Genomic DNA, 20,863 nt, shown 5'->3' with positions numbered 1-20,863 from the left:
AGTTTTGCTGTGGCATTCGCCAGGATAGGCATGGTTGGTTCCGGGGTTTCACCAGAGTATGTTTCTGATATCTACCCGAAAGCTGGTACCCTACTTTTAAAGAAAATCCTATATGGACGATCGGGATACCCGTAGGCATGCATGCGGTAGTACTCGACCCCTCGTGCTGTCCTGAGTACATTAAGGTGCTTATTTCCCTTGACGTTAAGACTTAAGACCATGCATTCCATCGGGCACGAAGGAGCCACGAACTCTGCCGTGTCAGATGTGTGTCATGAAACTCAGGCCAGGCACGGCCGCTCCACGTACGTGGTACGCTGAGCGAGCGTGTTATGCGGTACAGCATACCACGCAGACCCGGGTCCGCCGCCGACTCGAAATTGCGTGTGCCCGCTGTGTGCAGTCTTAGAAGTAGTTAATATAAGACACAGACGCTGAAAACGTGCGCATCAATGGGTGCTTAAAACCTTATACCTACGGTTTTCTCCACTGCGAAATCAGAATTGACTTGAATGAGAGTGCCTGTTCAGTGTTCGGTGAATGTGTATTGCATGCATTCACACTGTGCTTGATATTTGCTCCTAGCATGGCTTTCATGGGGCACTGTCTAATCTCATGCCACCAAAGCTGGCTACAATAAAAAGCGGATTCCCGACAATTTGGGTTGCAGTTACTGTTGATGTAATTCGTGTTACAATGTGTTATAGTGATATTGTGTACGTGCTGTCCACAAGCACTGGCACCATGTGAGTTTTTGACGTTGGGGTGCTGATCACCTATTGTCCCCAAACTTATAAGAACTTTAAGCGGGAAGTTAACAATAAAGTGAACAGCTCAGTCAACTTAGGCAATGCGGAACAATATCACTGCATACTGACATCGCTGAGCCGTTTGCCTTGACTTGTGTGACACGAGATGCTATCGAAGCTATGGTTCAGCAGCCTCACCTCTTGTGGGGCTGCTGAACCGAGGATGACTGCTGACGATTGGAGTAAAATAGCGTTATCATCCCACATTTATGTCCAGGTGAGCAGTGCAGCACCCTCGAGCTTCTTGAGTGCATCTTTTTTGGGCGAAAGATGCCTTCCTCCCAACCCATTTCATCAGAATGGAAGAGGACCAGCCTGCCCGAGTGCGGCGCAGGATCTGTCACCGGATCTGTCTGCCCTCTCCTCAGTAGCAACCGAATGTCTGGAAGACCCTACAGCTCCCGACGATTCTAACCTCATAACAATGGTGGAAGCCTCAGAGCATGAAAACGCAAGTGAGCTCACTCAACATCGGCAGCGCGCACAACTCTATACCATGGAATACGCCGCTGGCTTTACCAGCGCTAAAAGTGTTTGGGTAGAGAGTGTTTGGTAGACGCAACACTTCATACGGCTACCAGCGACGTCTTGTCAGAAAATGTTCCTGGTAATACGCGCTGGACCGGGGTTTTAAGCCACAGTGGCTCAACTGGTCGGTCCCGGGGAATGAATAGGCCAATTTCGATCATATGAGGCCATTTTTGCCCTCGATCACGAGGATGAGGCCATACAAAGAAGGACGGGGGAAAATAGCTTACCCAGGGAAACAGGAGCTGTCGCTGACCTGGTGGCTATCCTCCATGAAAAGATGGTCTGATAAGGACATCAAAGTGATGGCCAATATCGGACCTGAAATACGCCAGCTGCAGGCCCAGCGCTCCTCGGCTGGTAATCAGGAACTCATGACTGGAGACCTGGAGCTCGCCGTCTGGAGGTCCGGGGCTCGCCGTCTGGAGGTCCGGGGCCCGCCGTCTGGGGGTCCGGGGCCCGCCGTCAGGAGGTCCGGGGCCCGCTGTCTGGAGGTCCGGGGCCCGCTGTCTGGAGGTCTGGGGCCCGCCGTCTGGAGGTCCGGGGCTCGCCGGCTGCAGGTCCGATGCTCGCTGTCTGGAGGTCCGGGGCCCGCCGTCTGGAGGTCCGGGGCCCGCCGTCAGGAGGTCCGGGGCCCGCTGTCTGGAGGTCCGGGGCTCGCCGTCTGGAGGTCCGGGGCTCGCCGTCTGGAGGTCCGGGGCTCGCCGTCTGGATGTCCGGGGCTCGCCGTCTGGATGTCCGGGGCTCGCCGTCTGGATGTCCGGGGCTCGCCGTCTGGATGTCCGGGGCTCGCCGTCTGGATGTCCGGGGCTCGCCGTCTGGATGTCCGGGGCTCGCCGTCTGGATGTCCGGGGCTCGCCGTCTGGATGTCCGGGGCTTGCCGTCTGGATGTCCGGGGCTCGCCGGCTGCAGGTCCGATGCTCGCTGTCTGGAGGTCCGGGGCCCGCCGTCTGGAGGTCCGGGGCCCGCCGTCTGGAGGTCCGGGGCCCGCCGTCCGGGGGTCCGGTGTTTCCCGTCAGGAGGTCCGGGGCCCGCTGTCTGGAGGTCCGGGGCTCGCCGTCTGGATGTCCGGGCTCGCCGTCTGGATGTCCGGGGCTTGCCGTCTGGATGTCCGGGGCTCGCCGGCTGGATGTCTGGGGCTCGCCGTCTGGAGGTCCGGGGCTCGCCGTCTGGAGGTCCGGTGCTCGCCGTCTGGATGTTCGGTGCTCGCCGTCTGGAGGTCCGGGGCCCGCTGTCTGGAGGTCCGGGGCTCGCCGTCTGGAGGTCCGGTGCTCGCCGTCTGGATGTTCGGTGCTCGCCGTCTGGATGTCCGGGGCTCGCCGGCTGGAGGTCCGGGGCCCGCCGTCTGGATGTCCGGGGCTCGTCGTCTGGAGGTCCGGTGCTCGCCGTCTGGATGTTCGGTGCTCGCCGTCTGGAGGTCCGGGGCTCGCCGTCTGGAGGTCCGGGGCTCGCCGGCTGCAGGTCCGGGGCTCGCCGGTCAGAGATGCAGATTTCTAAACCTGAGACCTAGGACTGGCCGACTGAAAACGCCGGGCTAGCCGATTGGAGACGCCAGGCACGCCGACTGGAGACGCAGGACTAGTCGACTAGAGACACCAGCCACGCCGACTGGAGACGCAGGACTAGTCGACTAGAGACACCAGCCACGTCGACTGGAGACGCAGGACTAGTCGACTGGAGACGCAGGACTAGTCGACTAGAGACACCAGCCACGTCGACTGGAGACGCAGGACTAGTCGACTGGAGACGCAGGACTAGTCGACTAGAGACACCAGCCACGTCGACTGGAGACGCAGGACTAGTCGACTAGAGACACCAGCCACGTCGACTGGAGACGCAGGACTAGTCGACTAGAGACACCAGCCACGCCGACTGGAGACGCAGGACTAGTCGACTGGAGACACCAGCCACGTCGACTGGAGACGCAGGACTAGTCGACTAGAGACACCAGCCACGCCGACTGGAGACGCAGGACTAGTCGACTAGAGACACCAGCCACGCCGACTGGAGACGCAGGACTAGTCGACTAGAGACACCAGCCACGCCGACTGGAGACGCAGGACTAGTCGACTAGAGACACCAGCCACGCCGACTGGAGACGCAGGACTAGTCGACTAGAGACACCAGCCACGCCGACTGGAGACGCAGGACTAGTCGACTAGAGACACCAGCCACGCCGACTGGAGACGCAGGACTAGTCGACTGGAGACGCAGGACTAGTCGACTGGAGACGCAGGACTAGTCGACTGGAGACGCAGGACTAGTCGACTGGAGACGCAGGACTAGTCGACTGGAGACGCAGGACTAGTCGACTGGAGACGCGGTACAAGTCCACTGGCGACTTGTGCGTAATGGGCCACAGAGCGTGGGCAAGGAGGTGCTATATAATAATAAACGTGGGGCTATGGCTATGCCTTATGTTGCTTTAGGTTAACGGTGCCTTGCATGTGATCGTACAAAGTCGCATAGACGGACTGTGCCTGTCATCTCTTAACGATGTAGTTTGTACACCGGTTCGTATAGAGAACCGGCACAGCTGCGGCATATTGTGCGTGGTTTTGCTATTCTTGCATGCTAGAATTAAAACATTTGGTTCTTTCCGCTCACGTTTGCCTTAGACGGGGCAAGACTGGCCAGTTTGTGTGGACATGCTGTTAGCAACGCATCTCTTTGGCTAGACCGTTAGACACGTCCTAAAGCTTCTGATTAAGAGAAATGAAGGTGAAATGATCGTGGTGCGTCAAAACGAATGCGTATTTCGAAGTTTTGTTAAATTTTCTGAATGCCAGAATTGTAATGTAAGTTGCCTTCCGAAGGACACTGGATGTCAGATTATTTTCAACCGCGGTCACTGTCCCGGAATACATGAATTATTCCAGCCTGGTCAGTTGAGTGACACTGGCAATAGTGCCACATTCACACAACATCTAAATTGTGAAAATCGAAGCGTTGTGAGACAAAACACAGGCAGAGGTCAACTCAAGTTAATGGTTCACGCAGGACGAAATGATACCAATTGGGCATGGCTGGTATGCTGACTTCATGAATTAAATGTTGGTATTGCTTTGCTACACAAATTATTGCACTGGAAGCAGCGCCGTTCATTTCGTATTGAAAAATAAGTGTTTGACCTAATACCTTGAAACACATTAGTCCCAGTATGAAGCCTTATGCGACGGTCATTTTGATTTCTATTGATTTCACTAAGCACCGGCGCACAGAATCTTTTGGATCTTTCTGGAATATAAGTTACGAGATTAGAGTCTTGGCTTATATCACCTCCGAGGCTCACCGAGAGACACCACCTTTGTGTGTGGGGGAGGCGGGGGGTTGACGTGTGGGGAGTGGATTGTGTGCTGCAATTATCCAGCGGGTGGTTAGGGAGGCTTAAAAGTGCCCCTTCCGGTCAAAGGGGAGAAGCCTGAGACCAAATAGGCCTCCCGCAAGGATTCTGGCCCCGGCCAGGGTAGGAAAAGCAGGAGCGCGCGATCATTTTCAAATTTTGGTGGAGCGACAAAGAAAAAAAGGACCTCATAATCTCGCCCTCTCCCATTGTTTTTCTCATCGGATTTGGGCCATTTCTTTTGAAATTTGCTGATAGGGTGGTGTGTTTTATCAGAGTATTTATCGGCGGCATTAAAGCGTGCTTTAATGTGAGAGCCAAACAGGAGTCATGTTACCGCACACTTGCGTCGATTTGCATTTCTTTGAGTGGGCCACTGGCCCCAAACCCTGATTTGTTCGACGCGATGAGTTTCCTCCCCCAAGCTGCTAGTGCTTGAGTGAAATAATATTTTTAACAATTGTTTCACAGGTAACAGGACTAATAAATGCAGTCCGCGACGCCATGTTCAGATGAGTGCAGCTGACGGAGCTGGTCACACTTCTAGAGCTCGCCGGGTTCGTGCCGAGCTTTCTTGAGTATCTTCTGTTTTTGTTTGCATGCTACACGTTTTAATCATACGATACGCAGGCCTTGTCGGCCCATGGTGTAGTTTTCTGTTATCTGAGCATTTTGGAAATATTCAGCGATGTTTCAAGTTCTACAGACTGCAACATATTGCGTTATTCTGCCTCGACGTCTGATCAGGAAATGATAGCAAACCGATCGACTGTTAGCACCCAAAAACGTGAAGACTACCAGCCGTTTACGTTCGAAAGAACCCTTGGAATGGGCCGAGTTATGCTTCGACAAGGATATTCAAAGAAACAACCACGAAAAACTGATGATCAAAGTCAGCCACCTTAGCTGGTAAGGCAATCGTTCGAAAACGACCATCAGAACAACGCTAGCCGTGTCGAACCTGCCTAATTCGGAAGCTGCGTTGCAGCCTGCAGCCCGCCTTACGGCTACCGGCCTGGGCTTTCCGTGGCAGTCATTAATTGCGCACATGAACTTGCGCTCTACGTCTGAAGAAATACACGTCCAAAAGCGTGCATACCTTCCCTAGGTCGATTCCCCACGTCGATTTCCGACCATGCGTTGATTTCCGAAGCCTGGTTTCGACTATCAGCGCCCTACAAAATGATAATAATCCCCGGCGGTATCATCTCCGCCGGGACACAGCGAAGAAACTTATTGGAGCAGGGGTGTAATTTTCAATTCAGTTAGAAGGGGAGAGAGCCCAACTCACTAACGCTGAAAGTAAAGTGGGTCAAATTCGTGGAAAGCCTGTTTTTAGTTTACTTTAAGGGTAGGGTTAGCCATTTTTCCCGTACAGACCCCAACCCTATTTTACAAAGCTACACTCCTGTGGTTAAGACTTCATGGCCGCGACACGCGACGGATTGGACACCATATTACTTCACCGTCCAGCTCACAGCACAGTTCCAAACTGTGAAAACGGCTGGGTCACGGGGCAAGCGGGTCAAAACTACTGTGAGGTAATCATAGCTTACACTCACCATGTACTCGCGCTGTAAAACACCCTCGCTTATGGTGCGTGAAAGGGCATTTCCCTATCGAGCCGTAGCGGCATGGAATCGCCTCCCTGCTGTCTCGCGTCAGTGCAAAAACTTACGTGAGTTCAAGGGCAAAGTAATGTCTTTCATCAGAGAACTTACCTAAATTGATCAACTGGCCATGTCGGTCATGTTTATAACATCGTATGTGTATCGCTGGCGTTGCGTCCCATTTGTATGCGTTGCGTGCTCTGTGTCCGTCTATGTGATATGTGCTGACGCCGCTTTAGAATAGCCACTGACTGGATTTCACCAAGGTTCGCACTAATCATAGTAATAACAATAACAATAATAATGTAGCGGCGGCGCAGTCGCTAAGAATTTCGACCGCATAGCACGCATATTTTGAACTGAATGGGGCGCTGGCAGTGCACTTGGTACAAAAATGAGATGCCGAGTAAAATAAATCGATATCAACGGAACTAAAATTGCGAGTGTGGGAAATGCTATGTCATAAGTATATGAATCCGAAACAGTCTTTTTGGAGAGAAATCCAGAAAATATGCCATGCTAAAATTTTCAAAACACGGCAACCTATATCATAGAGAACATAAGCACATACAATGTCAGCAAGCTGTCAGTGCGTATCATAATTGTTTAGACAACTTCGGTGGTGCAGTTGATTCATGCGACTGCGAATCTTGGAGTAAGGTCTTTGATTCAAGTCTCCTTGTCTGGCTGCCATGCAGGTGTTGGTAACTTTAAGAGAGTGACTGCTCTGTCGCAGGATTAACACTGCGCCAACCAGCGCCCACGATGATTGGGCCGCGAGTATCGCCTGCTCTCCAATAGATCCTTCGGTACGATTGCCCACGACACCTCCTCGCTCTGAGTCGGTGTAGCAGTCCTCTGACCTAAGGGTCCAGGACGCCGATTTATGTCTTGCATGCCTGCGTGCTATGGCGGCAACCCAGACAGCAAGCTCGGGTTTAAGGCCGTCCTGCACTGGTCCCAAAAATGGAGCCTCTGCTTTGCATGGTGTACAGTGCATGCGGTCGGCGCTGCCCATGGGTGATCTCATCTGTGGCTCCCTAGCCGAAAATAGCGAGACGTCGCGTGCGTCGGATTTATCAGGTGCTGAGACATATTTTTCCTACCCATATTGTCTTTGCACCGACGGTCTAAGTAACCCAGGGGAGTCATCGCTGATCATGGCCATCACCAACTCTCCAAACCAAATCCGACACTCGGATATCGTGCTCAGCGGCTGCAGCGACCATGATATGGCCACTTCTACCTTGATCGTAAACGTAATAAAACAGTAGCAAAAATGAAGCAAAGAAAATAAGAAATGGCATGTGCAGCTATCGTCGAGAACACCGATATCATTCCAGCAGGTCTGGGTGCGGCTGGAGTGCTGTCCTGGCGCTTTTTTTATCTAATGAGCCCGTGGCATGCGTTCCTGACAGTCGCGAAACCGCTGCTTGACAAGCTCATGCCCATATTCACAAACCGACAGCTCTCCCTCTCTCTCTCTCTCTTGTGCTCATCGTTACACCGACGCGACGTAAAGGCAAATGGACCGTCGTCGGGAGCGTACACGCAGCCGATGAGACCGCCGCCAATACATCTAAAGGCGCATACAAGGCAGACCCGTGGGCGAGGGCTGCGTTATCTGTCACATGGTCGGTGGTAGAAGAACCCACGCTAACAAAACTTCTAGATGAGCTGACAAGCCAGGCCAACAAATTCGTCGCTTACATCATGAGGAAGACCTGCGATAAGGTATTGACAGCCACTCCGGTGGGTGCACGAGACTTTCGCGTTGCATGAGTGTGAACCGGTTCCTTTGTCTGGGGTGTGTCCCCGGGCATGCATGGTATCGATGAACGCCAGTGGCGGTCGGGGTCGCGATGCCATGACGCTTCGTTTTGCCACGGCCTGCCTACTAGTTCTTATGCCAGCTTCACTGTATAGTATTAGCAGAAGCTTCGCCTCTGTGATACCGTCAAGGAAGTAGGCATCTGTGGGGCGGATTGTTAACTCTGGCCACATTAGGGACTTCAAGTCAGCCTATTCCACAGAGGCTAAAAGAGAAGCCGGCGCGCAGGCAGCTAACGACGCATGTTACATCGCATGCCCTGATGTCTCGATCCAGCGCGGGCATAGAAAGAGGTACTGAACTTCCTAATCAGTTAAGATGACGCATTTAAGCTATGGATGGTTGGTTCATTTGGTTGGAACAAGAAATGAGCCCCGAGTTTACAGCGGGATCTCAGATGTAAAGATCTGTAAAAAAACGTCTTCAGACCGCATAGCTTTTACGCGTCAGGGAAAAACACCCACTCCGAAATCAGTAAATGGGGGTTTGTCGGGACATCGGCTCCAAATTTGCCTCGCAAGTTTCGAACGCGCACATCAAGAAAACGCAAGGCATCATTTCCGTCCTCCTCCTTTGTGAACCTTATGCTGGAATGTTGGACGTTATTATGAGTGAAAAAATTATAAATATGGAATCAGTGCAGAAATAACAGAGAGGAGCAGCCAATATATCGCCCATACAATGCTGGTTGAAAGTCAGGGACAGTTGGATAACTAGTGTTTTCCGTGAAAGCACAAAAATATTGGCAAAAGTGGTTTCGAGCGGAACCTATTCCCGCACTGTCTCTCCGTTCATACGGCCTGGCATCGAAAACAATGAAGGCCTTCATGACACCGAGTTCTAGGAGAGAGCGAAACCATTCCGTGGTAAGCCTGTGGGCGCAGAACAGGACTCGAACAAACTTTTCATGCAAAGATAAATCAGCGCGCTGAACTGGGCTACCTCCAGCTGTCTAGATATTCAGACAGGCTGGGCGACATTTACCTCCTGCTGTCTGGATATTCAGACAGGCTGAGTGACATGTACCTCCAGCTGTCTGGATATTCAGACAGGCCGGGCGACATGTACCTCCAGCTGTCTGGATATTCAGACAGGCTGGGCGACAGTTACCTCCAGCTGTCTGGATATTCAGACAGGCTGGGTAACATTCACCTCCAGCTGTCTGGATATTCAGACAGGCTGGGTAGCATTTACCTCCAGCTGTCTGGATATTCAGGCAGGCTGGATGACATTTGCACAAGCATACAGCATGTTTCTATTGTGGAAGCATGTATGCATAATTGCTTCGGTGCATTCATCGAGTCATCTTATTTACAGTGATAGTTTCCAGAAGGCGCACGTCGCAGCCAGTTCAGTGCGTGAGCAAATTACTGGCGTTAGAACGGACAAGCGTTTGAAACAGGAGATCGTCATTATCGCTTAGCTCCACACGCGAACTCCGGCTCCTCTGGGTGCACCCCACTCAGGGTAGCAGGCGCGTGCAGAGCACTCCCACGAGCCTCTGCTCTCTGCACCGAGCCATAGGAGCCCTGTGGGCGCGTTGGATGTCCGTGAGTTCGCCACGTCGGTCCCGGCAGCGCTGTGTCGTGGTGGCCCCTGAGCTCATATTCAGAGCGTTTCCGATCCGGAGCCGGCGTCAGCTCGACGGAACTGCCGATTGTGCTTCCGAGCCGGAAGGTTCGCGGCTGGTCGCCAGGCGCGATGTGGTCGCCCGGTGCGCTGTGGTTGGGCGAGAACGGAAGTGCGCAGGTTCGTCCGCCCCCCCCCCCCCGTCCCCCAAGTAGCCCTACGGGCCCATGTTGTGTTTGTGACAGTCAGCATCGCTAAGATCGCACATCCATGCCGCTCCAATAGATATACTGCATACGCTTAGGAGACCATTTCCAAATAAAGTGTGGTCGGGAGATTTTGATCGTCCGGTACATGTGAATGAATTGCTTTTTTGGTGGGGAACCCGGGTAAAAAGCCAACTTTTAAGCTAACCATGGAAGCAGCACTACCTTAGCATGCACCGGCGATGTTCACACAGTATGTGGACACAGCTTGTGAACCGTGGTCTGGCGTTGCCGCCACCCTCGTGCCCGCTGCGGATATCCCAGCCTCGAGTACCGCCAGCCTCGTGCCCGCCGCGGATATCACAGCCTCGAGTGCCGCCAACCTCGTGCCCGCTGCGGATATCCCAGCCTCGAGTGCCGCCAGCCTCGTGCCCGCTGCAGATATCACAGCCTCGAGTGCCGCCAACCTCGTGCCCGCTGCGGATATCCCAGCCTCGAGTGCCGCCAGCCTCGTGCCCGCCGCAGATATCACAGCCTCGAGTGCCGCCAACCTCGTGCCCGCTGCGGATATCCCAGCCTCGAGCGCCGCCAGCCTCGTGCCCGCCGCAGATATCACAGCCTCGAGTGCCGCCAGCCTCGTGCCCGCTGCGGGTATCCCAGCCTCGAGTGCCGCCAGCCTCGTGCCCGCTGCAGATATCACAGCCTCGAGTGCCGCCAGCCTCGTGCCCGCCGCAGATACCACAGCCTCGAGTGCCGCCAGCCCCGTGCCCACTGCGGATCCTCGAGTGCCGCCAACCTCGTGCCCGCTGCGGATATCACAGCCTCGAGTGCCGCCAGCCTCGTGCCCGCTGTGGATATCGCAGCCTCGATTGCCGCCAGCCTCGTGCCCGCTGCAGATATCACAGCCTCGAGTGCCGCCAGCCTCGTGCCCGCTGAGGATATCGCAGCCTCGATTGCCGCCAGCCTGCCCATGGAACAATGACGCCGTTTTGTAGTCGTGTAGAACTCTGTCCCGCAGGCAGAAGCGCTTGAGGCAGGCCACTGTCGGGCAGGCCACTGTCGGGGCCAGCCGGCGTCAGAAGCGCTTGAGGCAGGCCACTGTCGGGGCCAGCCGGCGTCAGAAGCGCTTGAGGCAGGCCACTGTCGGGCAGGCCACTGTCGGGCAGGCAACTGTCGGGGCCAGCCGGCGTCAGATGCGCTCGAGCTGAAAGTTAATAACGGCGGCGGTACGCGGACCGGAAGCGCCATGGCCGCCGCCAGGGTGGCGGGGTTCGGGCCCTAGCGACCGGTGCCGCTGGTCCCTCGGGCCGCCCTGTACCGGGGAGCCCCGCACCGACCGCCGCCCCGGACACCGCCCTGCCCGGGGCGGAGACGCCGCCAGCGCGGTGTCGACACTGAGCAAGGTCAGGGGGCATCGCTGCGTGGGTTTGGGGAGTGGGCGGAGTTACGGGGTGCGACTACGTCGCGACGTGTACAGGCTTGTGGTAATGACAGGCATCACTGGTGGTGTACGGACGATATCAACTGAACGATGAAAACGACAGGAAATTTTCTTTCGCATGACTCGCCCTGTGAATCATGCACGTGATTTGAGCTAAACCAGAGTACAAACTGATGCAAAACATACTTGCTAGCTCTCAATTTTTTACATTATCTGTAACCACAAAATTATTAAGAGTGCAAGACCCAGTATCGGTGATGTTGGAATAAAAAAGCAAATAATGGCGACAATTGATGCTTTTGTCGATAACCGCCATTCACCAGCAGCAGTTTCACTTCAATTTCAGGTTTGAAGGCCAGTTTCTGTGCAGCTGCGGTGCTGAAGTGATATTGCACGTGACCCAACTGCCATTCAAAGAGAGAGCCGGCGCCACCCTGGGCGTGTGTGCATTTGTGGGCCAGCCCGCGTCGGTGAAAGAGTGCAAAATCGCCTGAAAATTCCCCGAACTTCAACCTGCAGACACGGACTGACTGATCGATACCAATCCTCTGGTCTCTGTTGAGAGCAGACGGACAGGATTTGCCCCGTTTCAGCAGGCACGCGGCTGGCCGGCGGCGGCGGGGCCGAGTGGCCGGGTGGCCGACGCTGCGCAGTGTTCGGAGCGCTGCGTGGCTGGGTGGCCGGCGGCGGCGTGGCCGAGTGGCCGGGTGCCCGGCGCTGCGCAGTGCTCGAAGCGCTGCGTGGCTGGGTGGCCGGCGGCGGCGTGGCCGGGTGCCCGACGCTGCGCAGTGCTCGGAGCGCTGCGTGGCTGGGTGGCCGGCGGCGGCGTGGCCGGGCGGCCGACGCTGCGCAGTGTTCGGAGCGCTGCGTGGCTGGGTGGCCGGCGGCGGCGTGGCCGGGTGCCCGACGCTGCGCAGTGCTCGGAGCGCTGCGTGGCTGGGTGGCCGGCGGCGGCGTGGCCGGGCGGCCGACGCTGCGCAGTGTTCGGAGCGCTGCGTGGCTGGGTGGCCGGCGGCGGCGTGGCCGGGTGCCCGGCGCTGCGCAGTGCTCGGAGCGCTGCGTGGCTGGGTGGCCGGCGGCGGCGTGGCCGGGTGCCCGACGCTGCGCAGTGCTCGGAGCGCTGCGTGGCTGGGTGGCCGGCGGCGGCGTGGCCGGGCGGCCGACGCTGCGCAGTGCTCGGAGCGCTGCGCGGCCCGGCGCCGGCGGTGTCCGCTAGACGGCCGCGCCGACCCGAGCACACGCTCCCCCAGGGAGTCTGCGCCGGCCGCCAGTCTGGAGGCCGGCGGCCCGCCAGACGCCCCGCCCCGCACCGGCATGCTCCATGGCGCGACGCGGACGCCCCATGCCTGATCAGCTTCAGGGGAGGGGTGCCCGGCTGCAAGGGCATGTGCTGAATCTCGAATATTGGTTGGCCGTGTCCTTCGATAAACTAACTAATGCGAGTGCGCGCAGCGGATGCCCCTGCGCAGTTCAAACACCTTCCCGAAACCGTCACGGGAGACGAAATTGGCGAGTGATGCGGAATCAGTGGGCAAAATAACAACCCACTATTAACATGCGCTCGTGTGGGGGAGGGGGCCAAATTGACCCCCCGAAGGTTTTTCCGGAATGGTTTCCGAGCTGCGCGGTGCAGTCACGCAAAATTTTGCATGGCTGTAGACAACTGAATAGCGGATAGTTTCCCATCAACAATTGAGATGTACCTTGTAAGGTCGCTAACCTACGGCAGTTCAAAGTCAGGCCATGGCTTCAGCGAAGGCAATTTCTAGGGAATACTTCAATCTGATCCAACAACGGAGTGTTAGACGAAGCCATACGTATCTGAGATGCTTTCTTAGGCAACACAACAGTTGAATGAGGAAATTACATTGACCTAAGGTCAGGTATAAAGGTCACACCAAGATCAAAACCAACCTGTTTTGTTACTCCAGGCCGTGCCGTATGGTATAGTTTCTGGTGCTCATTTCGAACTTATTGATGGCAGGAACTGCAAAAATGACCCAGATCAACATTTTGTTTTAGGAACGTGCTGCCTGGCGTTATCCTTGTCGCTTAGTCAAATGCAAAATTCAAAGCGATCTTGTATTTTTTCGGTCGCCTTGGCCTTCAAAAGATCAAACAAGGCCATTGACCTTAAATGAGCACGTGACCTTTTGCTTAAAAACGGTTATTTAGGTTCTGGGGCACTTTGGAGACCAGCCTGGAACTTCACCTTGTTTCACTTTTTCGACTCAAATGTCATGACCTAGGAACCTTTGAACTTTAGAAACTTTGACCTAAGTGAGTTCATATACCGGTCATAACACCCTGTAAATTTGATGCCTCAAGCACCCCCCCCCCCTTCCCCCCCCCCCCCACCCGAGCGAAGGGTATCTACCCGGCCACCCGGGCGCGTGTTAACACTGCACACTGACAGCCTGCCAAAGCTCTAACGCCGTTTGGCTTGCCGTTTATGTGGCCAGGTGCTAATTTGTAGTGGCAACTGCTGCGCATCATTGGCGCTACCTCTCGGCCCGTCTCTCAGCGAGACCTCCAAGCTGCTCGCGACTTCACGGCCCAGTGATCTCGCTGGCGTTCCGTTCATCAACCGCTGGCTCGACTCCAGGCCTGCCGGCAGCAAAAACGCTGGCCTGGTATGCGTTGTGGCCGTGAAGGCCGTCAGAGCCACTCCGGTCCTCTCCCCACGCGGCACTTGTCAGCTGTCAAGCTTGTCTTCGGTGACGTCACAAGGGCGCCGAAACCTTGAACTTGGCGCACGTGCGGTACAGGCGCGCCGCCCGGTAAACAAGTCACTCGCTACAGCAGCCCCTGCAGCCTGGCAACAGGCACTGCACGAGCACAGCTGTGACGTATGTACGGGGAACACCAGTACCAACAGCTCAGCATGGGCGTCTGCCACCCAGGGACTCACTCTCCTTACTTCGGAGATGGCCGAAGGCTTATAAACACTGAGCCTGCAACGTTCTGGTCGGTCTTGACCTGCGCCACGGGACGAGACGAGACCATACTTGAGAAATGTGAACAACATGACTGTGTATGCGCCGACTCACACTGCTATTTCACGACAACCTCAGTTAAACTTCATGCATGATTACCATGTCTCGCTGGCACCAAACCCTCAGCTCCCTGAAAGCCCGACGCGTGCAGTAATAAGCATTTGATTTAGTAGGCGGCGTGTTACATCATGCACGATCAGGTGAGCGTCGCGTTTTGGCCTTGCCTCGTCCCGCAGAATTATAAAAAAGAACTAGCCCAAGTTTTTGAAAAGTTCATAGTTTACCACCTTGTGTAGGCGCTTGCCTCAGGAGAGCTGCACATAAGGTATGAGGCAAGAATCAGGCATCATGTACACCCAGTTAAGTTCGCATGTATGCCGTATAACGCAAAACGAAACATGTTCATCAGGTTATTTAAGATGCCTCAAAAACATGTCCTTTTGAGCTGTCTGGTTCCACTGCTTTGTTGGCCTGGATTATTTATGATATTGTTATTATGCATTATGAACATTTTTGGTTTTACTTCTCATCTATTATTATAATCATTTCTTACATATTATGTTAGTTTATGGTTTATCCATTACATGTCCGCACTTGAGGTGTTTATTCACAAATTGGCTGAGGTCTTACGAACACAGAGTGTGGACTGTTAACATCCTGTCGGAGGCCAAGTCTGTCAGGGAATACAATAGACGGACAAGTGTATAGGGGACAGACGACAATGACACTCGCCAACAGAAGGGAACAGACGGTAACGACACAGTCAGCAGAAAGGGACAGACGATGATGCCGCGACCAACAAAAGGGGACCGACAGTAGTGACGTAGCGAACAGAAAGGGACAGACGGTAATGGCACAGCCACCAGACGGAGATATACGATAATGGCACAGCCAACAAAAAGAGACGGATATCATATTTCAACTAACAGAAACGGACAGACGATAATGCCACAACTAACAGAAGCGGATAGACGATGGTGCCACAACCAACAGAAGCGGACAGACGATGATGCCACGGTCAACAGAAGGGGACAGGCAATAGTGGCGCAGCCAACGGAAGGGGACAGACCATTATGACGCAGCCAACGGAAGGGAACAGACAAGGGCGCATTCAACAGAAGGGGACGGACGATAATGACACAGCCCCAACAGGAGACAGACGATGATGACACAGCCAACAGGAGACAGATGGTGATGGCACAGCCAACAGAATGAGGCAGATGATAACGGCGCACCCAACTTGTCCCTACATTAACGGCACCTGTTCAAAAATTACCACAGGTCACGCTGGGTAGCTGAGGCTTTCGTATCCGGTACGGAACCATCTTCAAGAAACGAAATCGGATTAATTATTTAGGCGACACCAGGCATCGTACAAGAATAGTAAACGCAGCATAACGCGTTGCGAACATACCCGCTGGACACAAACCCGCCGCTGTCTGTGAAAATACAACCACACACACCAGGTACAACAAACGAAGCAGACGTCACTTTGGCACATCTGTCTGCAAACGACGCCTGCATAACAAGGCCAATAGGCGGGCTTCTCAAGGACGATTCGGCCAGCGGGTGTGCGCATTTACATCACATCACAGCATACGCATCACATCTACGCATGTACGGGCGGCGTGCCCAGCCGAGCCGTTATTCGGACCGGACGAGACCGGACAGCGGGGTCGGGGCGCCGCAGAGCACCAGGATGCAGACGGACTCGGCGTCCGCACGCCCCCATTCGGACCAAACCGGAACCGGGATAGTTCTCACGGCTGGAAGTCACGGCAGGGCCCAGTAAGCCGCACTTTCCGTCCCACTTCGGACTGGAAATCTGCGGACCCGGGCTAGCCAGCGTGCGGCAGGGGCGCAGCCAGCGACGAACGGGAGGGGAGTAAGAGCAGACGCGACTCCCGCACGTGGGCGACGCGCCAACTGCAGACAACTGCCCGGTTATCGTGCAACCATGGCGGGTTGCCTTGCGATCAGTGACAAGGTCACTTAAGGGCCGTGTGGTCTATCTTGGGAGCGCTCCTGGACCTCGCCGTGTGAATGACCGCCTGACAGACAGGTGGGTGCAAGATTACCTCAGTCCAGGACGTTGAGCTTAGCAAGCAGGCTGACATAGCTTCTTCTGACTGCTAATACAGGCTGCATCACAATGACAGTATGCTGCAGCTGGAGGCTATCCGTTGATGTGACGTTTGCCTTCATCAAATCTGCATTACGAACGGGGATCACAAATAACTAAAATAATTGTTCTGCGCTCGGGCACACCGATATAATAAGGTCAACAGCCTTCTTAGCGTGATTTCTTGCTTCTCAGTACTGCGCAATAAGAGGCCTGTGCGTTGTACTTACGTAGCCTCCAAGGGCGCCAGTCTTTTATTAAAGATGCGGTAATTGCATGTTCTCGCGCATGCATGCAGACACATGTAGAACGAGTAAGCTCGTGTGCTTCATTGCTTGAATGTATACTGTCTCATGCAGAAATTCAGCTTAAGGAAGGCAGAGCATCCCATTCATACAAAAGCTTCACTGGCAGGTGTCTGGCACTTTGACACGACGGTAAGATTACGCCCTGCTGGTTAATATCCAATGCTCTTGCAGTGTATGCGCTGGCTTTATCACCGTCATTGTGAACACGTGGTCAACTACCACAATATCATTACAAGGTAGTGGAATCTGAGCTTGGTGCTAAACATAGCTGATCACACGCTTAAAGTCAACCAAAAGAAATCACACAACTATCAATCAATGTACTGAAATCCCAGAGCGAGCGCGAAAGCTGACCGGTTCGAAAAGCGACACAGCCGGTAAGGACCTGCAGCCAGCCGGTAAAAAGGTCCCGGTCGCTGGGCGCGGGGGCAGCGGGGTTTCCGCCGACCTGTCGTCGGCTGCGTCCAGGCAGTTGGATCCGGTCCGCCGCTAAAGCTCCAGGAGAAAGTGATCTCCCCTGCCGCGGCCGACGCAGGCACCCGTTACCCGCCTGCAGCCACGGCCTCTGCGCGGGAGCAGGTGGAATGCTCGGTCGGCGCACAGACGCCGCCGCCTCACTTGACTCAGGAGGTTGGGTCAGCACAGACCTGGCGTCCTAGGATAGACAACAGCAGCCGTAGCAGGCGGCCGTGTGTGCTCTTTAATTTCATGGAGTCTTGCCTATTCTATTCTTGTCTATTCTCGGAGCGCACCTTTCCCGTTCGGCGAAACGCGCCTGTGTCTTTCATCGCAGTTTACGCCCGTTTATCGGAGCATTGCTCTTCCGTTCGCCGGAGTATTCCTCGCTTGTACCTTGTACCGTTCCTCACATGGTTGCATGCGCCGTTCTCGCCCGCTCTTTGGATCAACCATCCTTTATCGCAGCGTTCCTACCCGTTCGTCGGAGCGCGCGGCTCGCTGTCGCCAATTCTGAGAAGTGCCGACGACACGGAAATCCCCCCCCCCCCCTCCCGCTATCCGAGGGTCGGCCTCCCACCGTCGAGAGTAGGCTGTGGTCACCTATGACCAGCTGACCAGCACGCCGTGAGGCCTACACGCCATAACTGCACCAGTGGTGTGCAAAGACTAGTGCGGCTGAAAAGAAACTAGCTTTAGCCAACGGCACGAAGACCGCAGCTGAAGGGACAGCTGCTCATGGTGGTAGATCGGCATCTTTAAACATGGCTTAAAGTGCAAATGTGGAGGACTAATTCTTTACTCGGATTCGAAGCACGAGTGAGGGCATGAACTGAGAGAGCAAAGCTGCATTTTCTTTCGAAATCTAACTGTACGCGTATCTATCGAAATTAAGCGAGTCCGGTTCCGGTTGCAGCCCAGCTTTCACGACTAGGTTCCGGCTCAGTTTTTGATTTGACATGGCGATTGTGCAGATTTTGCCATTTGACTCAGCGGTAATCAATAACAGAACCTTATTTCCAATAAAATCCGCACTGGTTCTGCTAAACCGAGGTATTCAGCCGGCCTCTGGACCAAGCTGCTCGTGCCATCTGGTATGAGACGCTAAATCTTATGTCGATGAAAATACATCATTCAAAACATTGCTGAACATTGTTGTATGTTTCGTATGAACTTAGGTTGTTTTCAATTGTTTAGCACGATGGCTAAAGTTGAACATTCACTTCAATAAATAAAACGACCGGTAAAGGCAATACCCCGCAGATCCAACCCAGAAGTTATTCATAATCCACTCGAATGAACTCTTTGAGGTGTGGGTTTTAATGCCCACTGACATACCTAGCAATCCTTTCGACCGCGAACGTCTGCATCAGCTGTAACCGTACCTAGGGATGTAAGAACATCGACCGGATTAGCACGCTGCCATTAGTGAAAGGGACACTTCACTTCGGCCAAAAACAGGAATTCGGCTGTCGAATTTTGCAACGATGGGGCGTCACAACGACATCCCCTTGCCTCACAACGCATCAAAGGTTGGCCGAGGCCATTGCATTAATGATCATATTCGGGATCAGACACGCGCGGGACCGTGAAGCTGCTCATCCAAATGGGGTAGTGACGGGTGTGTTGTCAATCAGCCACATGTCACCGCCTTGTCGAAGTGAGGCCGGATGTGCGGACAACTTCAGGTACTGCGCACTCGGCTCATGCGGAACGGCCCCGCCGTGTCTGACGTCGGTGTCAAAGGTCAAATCTGCCCGACGGACGGACGAGCCTGAGGCGGTCTCAGCGCTCCAACCCGGACTTGGGTCTCGGGGCAGGCCGGGCGTCCCCGACTTGCATTCCGGGAAGTGCCGACGGAAGGGGACGCAGTTAGTCAGATAAGCATTGGCCCAGCGTCCAGAGGATTCCTGTCCCCACTGGCTGTCGCCTCTGCCGGGTAACAGACCCTCGGGAGGGTTCCTTATCTCCCCTCCTGCTGGTTCCCGCGGACAGAGATTGACCAGAAAGGCAGCGCCGATAACAGCGGACAACAGAAGCCGAAAACAGCTGGATATGCCTGAAGAATAACATGAACCATCATATGGATACAAGCTATGAAACGGCCCCAGCGTTGCTGTTATCTCGCCGTCACTAACGCTCACTAGCAATGGCCGTCAACAAACTCGCCCAATGATCAGCGATCTGGAGTCTTCCATATTTGCCTCCACGTCTCATACTCTTCCACGTCTCCGTCTCCCAGCTGGCGCCGCACAGACTTTTGCTATCGAGGTCATGGGTCGGTGGCCTTACAACGCTGAAACTTGAAACTTGCAAGTCAGGTGAAACAAAACGCTAAACTTGTGCAGCCAAGATTGTATCGTGGTGTGCAGAGCGGTTCGAAAGATGCTACGGAAGCCGCAGGACGCTGTACCAACCACCTTATCCTTGCGAGTCGTAAGTCAATAGTCGCCTCGGCGCCTTTCTGGGTTTTCAGACGATAGATTCATAGTCCGTCTTCCATATATTTTTAGCAATTTTCACGCGACCAGAGGTCCATTGGTCTCGTACGGAAGATAAACCATCATTTCTTAGGTTGGTGCGGAAATTCAGGCACTCGGCGAATAGCATCAAGCGGGTGATATTTGTGCATCTGCCTCGAAACAGTGAGCATCACGAGCGCCAGCTGCAGACATCGACCGTGAGACAAGACCACGATTTCTTAATCTCACCCGCAGCGTGCATGACACTTGCTTATTGTTCAAGAACCCAACCGGGAACAATAAAAAAACAATTTATGCGCTGAACACAAATGCGCACATCATCCTCAGTTGTTTGATATAATGACGAGCACTTTGCCCATGATCAGCCCAAACGGATCATGCATCACTGCAAACAATCATCTGTTAAACAAAGAGGCACAAAAAGAGACCAAAACAGGACAGTTTGAAAGCAGTATTTTTGGCTACCCTGTTATCATCTCCATTCCTATTCCTATATATCCATTTCCATTCTTACACCCTGTCCTCTTAGCTCATGCTTAACAATGCCACTGATATCTTCAAACAAATTCTACTGATCTTCGGCTTGTTCCAATAACTGTTTTGCTGAGAGTCCCACTTCTCTTCTGGCTAGCGACTGAGTAGACCAGAGCATTTTCGGACCTAAAAAATTATCTTTAAGGTGGAACATCACACTGACGTGAAAGGAAGTGCCCAAATCCACGTGGATAGCGCAGTGTCTGGGTTAGGTCAAGCCATGCACCACGGGCTGATATTACAAGCGAGTTGGCAAAGTGTCACCCATGCTGATGGCGTCTGCATAATGCCCCGTCCCCATCCTCCCACTGGTGACCTCCGGACGCGTGGCACTGAAGCTCGACCAGGCTTCTCGTCCGCGCCGGCGCAGGATTCGTCGAACGCCGGCAGCGATCTCGTGAAGGAGCCGCTCACACGATGACGTCACGGAACTAGGTCAAACGGAAATGCCTGAGTGACGTCACCGGCGCGGTTGACTGACACACGGGCCCGCGACCCTAGTGCACACAGCACTGCTGCACTTCGGTCGTCGCTCTACACTAAACTGAGCACGCAGTTATTGTAAGATACACGATGTTGACGAGCGTTGTATAAAAACGTCGTCTCCCGAAAAGCTGTCTGTTTCAT

Source organism: Pollicipes pollicipes, unplaced genomic scaffold, assembly GCF_011947565.3.
Source record: "Pollicipes pollicipes isolate AB1234 unplaced genomic scaffold, Ppol_2.1 Scaffold_3087;HRSCAF=3621_pilon_pilon_pilon, whole genome shotgun sequence".
Classification (NCBI taxonomy): Eukaryota; Metazoa; Arthropoda; class Thecostraca; order Pollicipedomorpha; family Pollicipedidae; genus Pollicipes; species Pollicipes pollicipes.
Note: the sequence above shows the minus strand (reverse complement) of the source record.